Consider the following 11,696-nt stretch of genomic DNA (forward strand, 5'->3'; position numbering starts at 1 on the left):
CATGGGGAGGGGGCAGGCAGTGGGTATGAATAATATAAGACATGTGCTAAAATAACTATAATACAGACTTGGTAAAAAGTTCAATAAAATGGTACAAATACAGAGCCTCATAAGAGAGAGGGATAATTCCTGATTGGGGGACCAGGGCAGGATTTGTATATTGACATAGAATTTGAAAAATGAATAGGATTTTGAAAAGCAAAGACATATAGGCAGAGAAAACAGACCAAAACAAGATATGGAGATAGGAATATTTAGGGGTAGCCAAAGAATAAGGAATATAATAGTTAATTTAGCTCGAGCTTACAGATTCTCAGGAAGTGAACATAAGGCTAGAAAAGTAGGTTTTGAGCGCCTAGGAAATTTATTACACAAAACACCCTTTTGGCACTTTATGTGCCTGCTATACACTTTCATCTATGTAGATACACAACCTAACAACCTTACCTGATGCTAAACCCCTTTCAGATAAGACTTATGTTTTAGTTATCTATATATCTCTAGTACTTCACACAATCACTTACACATGATTATTATGATTGATAACGATGGTTTGTGGTCTAATGAATTAAATGAGGCATAGAAGAACTCTGACTTTTTACAATTGTATCCTCTCTACACCACTACATTAACAAATCTGAATATATTTATTTTCTCTTTCCAATTCCTTGCATCCCCACGTCAGTGACTTGCACGATTATCCACGAATTGTCCGAATGAGAAACCAGGGATCATCCTTGATTTCAACTGCTTCCTCCTCTTGTCTCCACGACTCCGATTCTATCTGCCTTGAATATCTTATTCAAATACGTCCACCCCTCTCCACCACCTTGGTGCAGTTCTCCGGTTTTCTCTTCAGGACATTAGCAACTGCCTCACAACCAGTTTCCCTGCTTCGAGTCTTGATCTCTCCAACCCATTTTCTATACTTAAATGAGTGTAATTGTATCCTCCTTCAGTGGTTCCCTACAAACTTTAAGTAAATGCATAAAACTCTTGGCTAGTAATATAATACAGGCCCCTCCTGTATCAACAAGCACCAGTATAATAATGGCGAGAAATAAAGAGGAAGAAATTAAAGTTGTCTCCCAGATTGCTAGCTTGGGTACAAAGACAGATAATGAAGGAATTCAGAAAGGGGAAGTAGGTAGAAGAGGAGGAGCTTTTAACTTGTCTTCTCCCTCAATTGGGAATGTTACTACCTGAGTATTGGATGAGACTTATATCCTGGTGTGAAAGGTAGGACTTTTGAAATGTAAACATACTTGTGAAATTTGACACAGTTTTCCTTAAATAGATCCTGCATTTTTAGAAGGAAATCATAGACATACATTGAATTTCTAAAGGTCTGCTGCTTATGATAGTCCTATGATTTAGCCTCTGAAGGAAGCAGGATGTGTGGAACATTACAGCTGTCAGAATTAAAAGCCAGATCTCTTCTTCACATGAAAGTCCTGCTCATTAGTTCCAAATGTGAGAGCTGAGCACAGTGAGAAGCCACCTTCTCTATGAAGGTGAATATGGGGCGATTAGGCAGTTAATTGGCTTGTTCTATCTATGTTGTATATTTGACGTCATTTGATATTTTATGAAGTGTAAGTTGCACAGTATCATCATAACAGGGAGCCATGGAGGTGGTGGGAGACTTGTCACCCCTAAGGTGAATGGAGCTGCATAATCATCCTACTGTAGGAAAGGGGAGCCCCATGATGTCAAAGCCCCACACACTGCTTATACAACTGTACCATGAACAACTAAAGGTGAATGAAAATAGACCCAAGAGTGAACATTTGGAAATGACAGAGGGGTTTAGCCAAGAAACAAAGTCCTTTCTTTTTTCCTGTTAATCGAAGATGTCTATAATTTTAAATGATCTTGCATTATTTTGAACTATAACAAATTCCTCATATGCAACTTTATAGTAGATCTGGGCTTTACTGAACCTGCCTTTAGTCAGAAAAGTTCATCTGTAATTGTCCAGGGCTAAACAGTATCTTGTAGATATGCCTTTCTTTGAGTATTTCATGGTGATTTGTGATAAGGAGAGAAAGAACATATAGGTAAAGTTGTGAAGAAAGACATGGCTTTATGAATTTAAGGGGGAAAAACAGGCAGAGAAGAGTAGAACCTGAATGGAGAATGAGGTAATCCCTCTTCTCTAAGATTCTTCAAAGGAAAGAGAAAAAAGAATGAAGAAAGAGAGTTAATAAGAATGACAGCCATGGAAAACCCAAAATGAACTAACAGAGACCTATAGCTTAGTTGAATGGATGATTAAAGAGTGGATAGACTGCAGGGTGGAATCTAGGGAAAGACTAATAACGGAATTTTTGATAGGCAGGGCTCAGAATTCAGTGGCCTTGAGGAGGAGAGTTTTGACTTCAGGCTTAGAGAGTTAAACCTGAACCCAGGTTGGAAAGGACAAAATCAGGCAAACAGCAGCTAATGGAGATAAAAATGCAACTTAGAAACTTGCAATTTGGAATGGGAACAGGTGAGACAGATAACCTGTGATCAGACAGTACACCAGGAAGATGACTCAGAACAAAGCTTAACTTTGACATCAAATTATTTATTTGTTTACTTGTTTCTTAATGTTTCCCTACTCCTCCTCTACAGCAATCACTTTGTTCAGTCTTGTAACCCCGGAACCCAGGAAAGCATCTGGAATATAGTAAATGCTCAGTCAATGTTGATTGCTTAGTTTAAGAGAGGATTTAGGGTCAGAATTTAGTAAGGCAGGAAACATTATTCTTTTTGCAAAGAGCCCTAATTGTGGAGCCAAGAGACTCTAATTTCTGCTTCTACTTTTACTATTTCTTTAGTTTTGGGCAAGGAGCTTTACCTCTATGCCAGTTTCCTATCTATAGAAAGACTCCTTAGTCGTAGCCTCCTTGAAGAGGAGAAGAACACACTCCTGTATGTGAAGCATATTGATCCCCTTGGATCTGTCTCAGTAGTCTAGTTACTTAGGGCAGTGGATTCCAAGATGTCTTTTAACCACTTTTTTAAACAGAAGCTCTTGTGGGAGCTCCATATATAAACCAGATGAACGTGGAGTCTAAAAACCTGATTGCAGAACCTGGTTTAGAACATGGAGATGAAGTAACCTTGGACAGTGGTTCAATTACTGGGTGGGACAACAGAATCTGCACTGCTCTGAATCCATAATGAGAACTCAGCACTAATCTCCTCTGTAGAAAGTTGCATCCATGTGTTGCAGGGGTGAGTAGGTCAGTGGAAACCACTCCTCCTGGACATAAATAGAGTCTAAATCACTAATGCAATGATGATGATTGAACAGAATAATCTTCATTTAAGGACAACAAATTTCCTTGAAAAATAAAGTTATTATTTTTATTTTGGGGCGGGGAAGAACATGAAATGTCAGTGTCTGAAAATAATGTGTCTATTCTCATAGATCAGCATCTCCAAAAGTGTATTCCATAGAATAGCAGTAATCCCATGAGAAGCAGTATAAAATAAAATTTCCATGGCCAAAAGAGTTTAGGAAATTAAGCATTTCCTATATTCCTCTTAGAGATTTACCATAGATATTAACATTTTAAAGTATCTAATTTTCCTGTATCAAAAGCACTAGTTTGACTTTAACTCTTAATTCCCCAAAGCTGTTTGACCACGAAAAAAATTTTTTTATGATAATTGTTAACCCATCTACAGAATATACTTTGGAAAATGCTCTTTTGGCTCAATGGCAATTTCTAACACACCATAGTCAATTGAGCCTGCAAGTCATGAAAAAGAGCTGCCCTTTTACTTAAAATTTTCTTTTCTTCTTTTCCATAGAGCAAAAGTGGAATTTCTGGGGTCTTAAGCGTTCCTAGCCCTGGTACAAAGCCCAAAGCTATAAAAGGCATCTCAGAGGCAATTGCTCCTTTGGAGTATTATTTGTCAAGAACCTCTTCTCCAATCCCCTGGCTATGAGAACAAGGAATAAGATGAGAGGTATGGGCAAAGAGTAGCGAAGAGAAAAGGCAAGCATTGCTTATCTAAAAATAGCTGTGGGGTTATGTCACCCAAGGCCTAGAATCTGTTTCAAATTTGAAATTTAGCATTTCCTTTGAAGATAGCTCTATTTAATGTTTCTGTAGATATAGTCCAAGTGAGTGGGTAAGTGAAGTTTGTAACCATGGGGTATGCTAGTTTGTTGTCTCAGCAATGCCTTCTGTTTGGATAACTCCTTGATTACATAATCTATTAGAAAATCATTCTTCATTACAGTAGGAACTAACTTGCTGAGGCATAGTGTGGTCATAAATCCATTTTATGTTGCCATGTTAAGCAAAATAGAATGCCTTCCTGCTCCTCATCATGCGTTTAAAATGCCCATCTAAATCGAGGCTCCAAGTCTTGCTGGTAAAAAACTGGCACAGTCTGCATTGGGGAGCTGTTTTTGGCCAACAGGTTGGCACACCAAGTAAAAGGAAGAATCTAGATGAGAAGTGAAGCAGAGTAAAAATAATGTCATATTGAAAAAAAATAAGACTTTTTCTTTGACTCACGTCAATGACCTGACATGGTAAGTGCTCAATAAATATTTATTGAATGAAACAGATAGACTGCCTCTAAGCAGTTATCTAGGTAACATTAGTACACTGGGAGACCTTGCAGAAATCGTTCAGAATCATGTGCAGTTCAAAGCATGCCATTACTCAAATGGATATTATTAATGAATAATTAGATAAAATTTGGCTAATTAAAACTAACTGGAGGAAAGGGCATCGTAACTCCATGGATACTTTCTCTTACTGGATCTCCAATAGCGGCCATGATAGGGAAAGGGGAAATAGATACTGTTTGGTTGAAATGAATTTAATTAAAAATACATCATGCACTTATTATATGTGTCTTAATGCCATCTCAAGATAAGGTTTAACTTAAATATGTGAGAGGTTGGGAGAAACATAATGCAGTCTAAAGGGTCAGCATGAGCAAAGATAAGGATGCAGGAATCACTGAATATATTAAAGAAACTCGAAGTGGGCTGATGATTCCAAAGTCCATGTTATTAGCCATTACACACATCCTGGCATATAATGAGAAAGAAAGAAACTCAGTTTTGGACAAATGGCATTTCAATTGTCAGCAGGGTCTTCTATTTGGAGAACCTAACATGCATCTGATAGTAATTAGCACGTTCATGGGTTCTTTCTAAGCACTTCTGTTGCAATCAGCGACTGCGAATATGAGAAGAGTCAGTGCAATGTAATGGAAAAAAGATACTGAGGGTAGAAATAAGGGATCCATATTCTAATCCTAGAACAACCTCAAACTCCATGTGACCCTTAAGCACATTACTGCACCTTTCTGGACATCAGTTTCATTATCCATAAATTAGACAACTGGATCATAATTAAGGGTTCTTCTCACTCCAACATTGGCTCTAAGTTGAGCTGCAACAAAATACAAAAAATATATTTTGCAGACAGAGACAGCATAGCAACTAGAAAAATATTGGGTCTATTTGACCCTCCAATAGGAAATTTTAAAAAACCGCCTTTCCACATTGTGTTCTCCAAAACATGATCCCTGTGACCACTCATTTAATAATGGAAAAGGGAAGTACTTCACCAGACAAGCTTTGAACAATGTGGAATACTATGTGTTCTTTTTTGGAAAAATTTTATATTTATGTTAAGATATTTATGTTAAGATATTAAAAGTTCTGAGAAGTCCTGCAACAACGGATCCTTTAATTAAATTCATTTGGATTAGCTCTTGTTACTAATTATATTTACCAATAGTAATGTGCAATCAACACTCAAGGAATGAACAGGCAAGCTTGACTAATAGCTGACTTCTACTGATTTCAGTGAATGAAAGGTGTGTTGCTCTCTCTTTATTAGCAGAAAAGGCTGTATTACAGGCAAATGTTGCACACTTATTAGCATATCTTTATTATATTGGAATGGAAATTGCAGGACTTTGCCACAACTTGTCTGGATTATTGCAACTCGGAGGAATAGATGATTGAGTTAAATATATTAGTGCCTTGTTTTGAAGGTCCACTTTAACAAATACTGATATGTGAAAAGTATCCTTCTCCCTTACCCAGGAGACTTCTTGAGAGGCTCTGCATTGGCTGATACAAGTTATGAACTCTTTTAAGTCAAAGTTTAAAATGTTTATATAGAATTCAATGTCATACACACATCAAACCATTCTATAAATACCAACAGGAATTTAAAATTGTAGGTTTATAATTTAGTCCTTATATACTCATTATTGTGTCCTTATATACACATTATTGAAAATCTCCTCATTCAGAAAAAGATAAGCCTGATTTCATTGGATGATGAACTGGAAGGGATTCTAGAATTCAAATTTTCCAAACTTTTCACTGGACAGATGAGCTAATAAAAAATTACCGAGGGCCGGCCCTGTGGCTTAGCAGTTGAGTGTGCGCACTCCGCTACTGGCGGCCCAAGTTCGGATCCCAGGCGCGCACCGACGCACCACTTCTCCGGCCAGGCTGAGGTGGCGTCCCACATACAGCAACTAGAAGGATGTGCAACTATGACACGGAACTATCTACTGGGGCTTTGGGGAACAAAAGGAGGAGGATTGGCAATAGATGTTAGCTCGGAGCCGGTCTTCCTCAGCAAAAAGAGGAGGATTGGCGTGGATGTTAGCTCAGGGCTGATCTTCCTCACACACACACACAAAAAATTAATGAAATTATTTCCTTCAAATTTGTTAGCAAGTTAGTGGGAGAGCTCTGGTTGAACCTCTATCATAGATTCCCAAACTAGTGTACACTCTAAATTACTGCCCTGCCTCACATCAAAGGTTTTTCCTAGCTAGCTTCAGTCTTCTGCCAGTGAAGCCTCTAAGGCCTGGTGTAGTTGGGACAGAAGTGACCCAGGACCTCAGTTCATACTCTTGTCCAGATGGATTTCTTTCATCACCTTTAGGAATTTTGTTTGGTTCTGATTTCAAGGCTATCTTAGGGTAGAAGGTGCTTAGACCTGAATAAAATGGGTTAAATAAAGGAATATCCTGTAGTGTTATTCAAAATATTTAACAATCATTGCTAGTTAAACATTCACCAATCAGAACAGTTGCTGGATATTAACCACAGGCACTGTTATACCAATGCTCACTAGCTGTAAACCAGCCCTTGAGTTCTCTACTTTCCTCCTCTCTCCCTAAACCTTGCTGTTCGTGTATCTCTGTATATTTGTGTTTGCAGAAATGGAGGTGGGGTGGAATGAGGCAGAGAGCACTTATTGTATTTATAAATTCACTCATCAAATATTTACTGAGCCAGATACTCTTCTTACTCATACGAGTCGTTACGCACTACAGAGAATGCCTGAGTGGGAGCTAACCTCTTGGACCTCCTTATTTATACATGTTTTCTAATCCTCTCACCATTTCTGGGATTCCACACGAAGATATTTCACCTAGAACCTTACAAGTGACAAGCTTGGCCCTGTATTTCCAATTCCAGTAGCATATATTTGTTAATAGAGAAATGCACCATCAAGTGTAATTTAATCATTACAAAGCTTTCCTTTTCCTCCTATTAAATTATTTAAGGACCCATTTCTCTGAAATTTGAGTGCCTTGGAAATTATGCTTTTTTCATGGCTGTATAAGCAGTTCAAAATGTTGTGTAAAATTAGCTAGATTCCTTTGAAAAACAGAGATTAAGCAGGATTAATGACATCAGGGATGGCCAGCCAAGCTGGATCCCTAAATGTCAGCCATAATGATGCAAATAGTTTTCATCATAGCAGTTGTTTCCCACTATGATCCTAACAGCTAATATTCAAGGCTCTGTTATAAGGAACTTTTATCTAAAATGATGACGTCAAAGTCAATTTCAATGTGACAATTTAATATTTCAAGTGAAGCAAACATTTTACAACCTGTTTTATTAATGAAAGCTTGGTTCTTGTGAGGAACTTGCATATAATTCACTTTGCCAATTCACTCTTAAAAAATTAAGGATACGAAGAAGTTCGGGTGCATAAAATAAGACTTAGCCAATCAGAAATTTAATTAGGATTCTTAGTTCTCGTTAGCAACCCATTATAACCACCAAAAACCTCCAGTAGGACCAAATCTAAAAGGCATTAAGAGATTTATGGCTGCTCATTTTAAAAACATTAGACAAATGTTATTTTCCAAGATCAACTGTATTGACTATATTGACTTTTATCTAAATCATACTTGGGAATGATTATTGCTTAAAGACAGATGTAAATTATTTAGATTTTTTTCTAACTTAACTCTATTGAAGCAATTATTCACAAACGCATCAATGTCAGTTTCAGAGTTGCTCTCTGCGGAATTGAGCTAATTCTAGAGTTGGCCACCAAGGTGAATACTGGGCTAGATTACAACTAATACTCCTTGATTAACTGCTCCAATATTTCTACATTATGGAATTTAAAGATGAAGTACTATATTTTTCTCTTTTTATCAGAATCAAATGCAGAGTCCATATAACCAAAGATAATAAAGATCAGTACGAAAATACTTAATTCATCAAGGATCTTCTTAACCCAGTATGAATGATGAGGCTACTGTTCACAGATCCTGATCCCAGGGCTCTCTTACGCCAAAGAACTGTGAGAAGTAGAGCCAGCTAAATGTTTCCATCTGGTCCATATCAACTACTGTTTTAGAGTCAGCTTAATTAAGTATTGGCAAGAGAAATGTTGAAATAATTTAGAAAGGTGTACAGAAAGAAGCCCATTAAAACACATACAAAACTTAAAGGAATTTTCAAACATAAAAAGCAACATTTTTATGAGTAGTTTCCTCGTGTTGCCATCAGTTAATACTTTGTTAAATGCCATGGAGGTTCATAGTTCATGTCACTAGATTAATTGTAGTTCAATTATAGTCTCTCTCCATAGAACGGAAAGAAGTTTTTCTGTGTATACAACAAATTCAACATTTGAAACATTGCTATATAGTGCACTACTCCACCCACTCCACTCTCCAATACACACATACTCTCAACTGACAGAAAGGTAAAACCATGACCCCATGGGCTGGCAATATTAGAACAGGAAACAAAATCAATAGCACAATTAGAAACATAGCCTAGAAAGTGTTTCCTTGATTTATATTTTAGACTAGGATATTTATCATGGTCATTCAGCAGTGTCTTAAAGTTATTTGTAATGAAAACTCAATGTTTCTTGAAAAATAATATAATATAAGGTCTATTTTATTAAAAGAAGACAATATAGAAGAGTTTGATTGTCATGCATTTGAGTCCTATGGCAAAATGCACCTTGCTGTTCTCACACAATAGCGTCAAAGATACAAGATGCTACAGTACCCCATATAAGAAAAATGATAATATCATGCTCAGACAGCATATTTTCCCTCATATCAACATAAATATTAGATGCTTAGAAAACAAGTCAGAATAGGTCCTTTTTGGCTAAAATAATTTAATGAAAGCAGGAAAAAATACTGCAACATAAGACTCTTGCATTTCAACATAATTTCTTGATGGAGTTTTGCCACAGGAAATTTTAAATATAGGTATTATAGTAATGGAGACATATAACTATCTTCTGGCAAAGTTTTGCTTTATTAACTGTGTAAGTGAGTAAACTGTAACCAATTTTGTAATATATGTCAAAATCCTTAAAACATCCATATCCTTTGACCCGAGATTCTTTTCCCAGGATATAATCATAAATTGGCCCAGATTTAATTACAGAAATATTCATTATAACATTGTCTACTGGAGTGGAATTTGGAAGTAATCTAAATGCTCAAAATAATGGACTTGTTAAATAAGTTTTGGTACATCTACACTATGGAATACTATGCAGCCACTAAAAATTGTGTATTAGAATATTTAATTACCTAGACAGATATTCATGGTACATTATTACTTTAAAAAAGTACTACAAATTGAATGCACTGTATAATTTCATTTTTGTAAATATATATTTATACGTGCAAAGATAAAAGCCTTGGAGAATATAATAAACTTAATTTTTACAATATACAGGAATTGCTTTTAAAATATAGAAAATAAGAGAAAAAAGAAGAGACAAAATAAACTAACTTGCTTTTATTCTGGGTTTTATTCAGTGTTGCTAATAGGAATGTTCCCTGTGGTGTAGCTTTGGAGCAGAGAATCATAAAGCTGTGGAGGGGAGGAGGGCAAGTTATACTCCTCTCACTTTAATTGTTTGGCTCTGTTTTCAATCTGTCTTTTGGTAACTGGAAGTATACTTAAAAAAAATGTTTGACAATAATACCCGATAAAAAATACCCCACAAATTAAAAGAAGGCACTTAAACCAATGGGAATGCCATTTTAGCGAGGACCACTCTGTATAATTAAAACTTCTTTCATGATAACAATATCAAGTTGCAATAAAAAAAATGAGTTAGTACTAAATTAGCAAAACATTTAAGACAGAATGTCTGATGGTCTTTCTAATTACATCTCTTAAGAGTACCCTGATGGTGATTAAGTTCTAAAAAATTATTTCACAAATATAATTACTAAACTATAAAAGGAAATGAATCTCAGTGGCCAATGAAGAATAGTCATAATACACCCATAAAAACACCTCCCAACAAAACACAAACAAAGGCAGAACACATTCAGTGATATTATAGAAAATTGCCCAAGTTTTCCATTTTACTTCTTATCATTGTTTTGCTTCTTTGGAAATTCCCACCAGCAGCAGAGAAAAACAACAATTCTATCTTACATTCCACATTTCCATTCCCTAATATACACTATCATAGTAACATTATTTAAATGTAGCTAAAAATAGTTAAATTTTGCAACATCTGTGCTTGAAATTAAGGCAACTCCTGACTGCAAAATAATAGACCATAAGGTAGTTAAAATAGCTAACCTCAGCAATATCTAGTACTCAAAGAATGCCAGCAGGAATTCCTTAACCGTATGTTATTTCCTCTGTTCAACAGCATCTTTGTCTTTCTCCCACTGTATGTGAAATCTGTGATCTGCCATCTTGGGCAGACACTCAAATAGTACTTGTAAATAAGATAGGCTTCTATGTCTACCACAATTCGTGAGGTTTTAAGACCTAAGGGAGACAAATGTTCAAAATGTTCAGTGACTAGGCTTGTGATATATCTTTAACCAAAAATGCCAGATCGGCAACTCTATGTAAATTATACCTATGTTATATCTCGAAATGGTATTTGTTTAGCACGATATTTCTCAGAAAGAGACAGGTGTTATATAAGCTAGCCAAAAAAAAAAAAAAAAAAAGAAACCCTCAACAACAAAAATTAGCTAGCACATTAAAAAATGGGCAAAGGACTCAAACAGAAATGTCTCTAAAGAAGATACACAAATCACCAATAAGCACATGAAAAGATGCTCAACATCATTAATCATGAGGCAAATGAAAATCAAAACCACAATGAGATACCACCTCAGTAGGAATGGGGGAGGATGGTGGTTACTGTTTAATGAGTACAGAGTTTCAGTTTTGCAAGTTGAAAAAAGTTCTGGAGATAAATGGTGGTGACGGTTGCATGACAATGTGAATGTACTTAATGCTACCAAACTGTATACGTAAAAACGGTCAAGTTGGTGTATTTTATGTTATGTGTATTTTACCACAATTAAGAATGAAAGTAAATAATAATAAAAAGAAAGACCAGGAAAAAAAAAAACCTCTAAATTATTGGCATAATAGAGAGTTC

The sequence above is a fragment of the Ceratotherium simum genome, chromosome 1 (assembly GCF_057802395.1).
Source record: "Ceratotherium simum simum isolate JZ-2026a chromosome 1, ASM5780239v1, whole genome shotgun sequence".
NCBI classification, from domain to species: domain Eukaryota; kingdom Metazoa; phylum Chordata; class Mammalia; order Perissodactyla; family Rhinocerotidae; genus Ceratotherium; species Ceratotherium simum.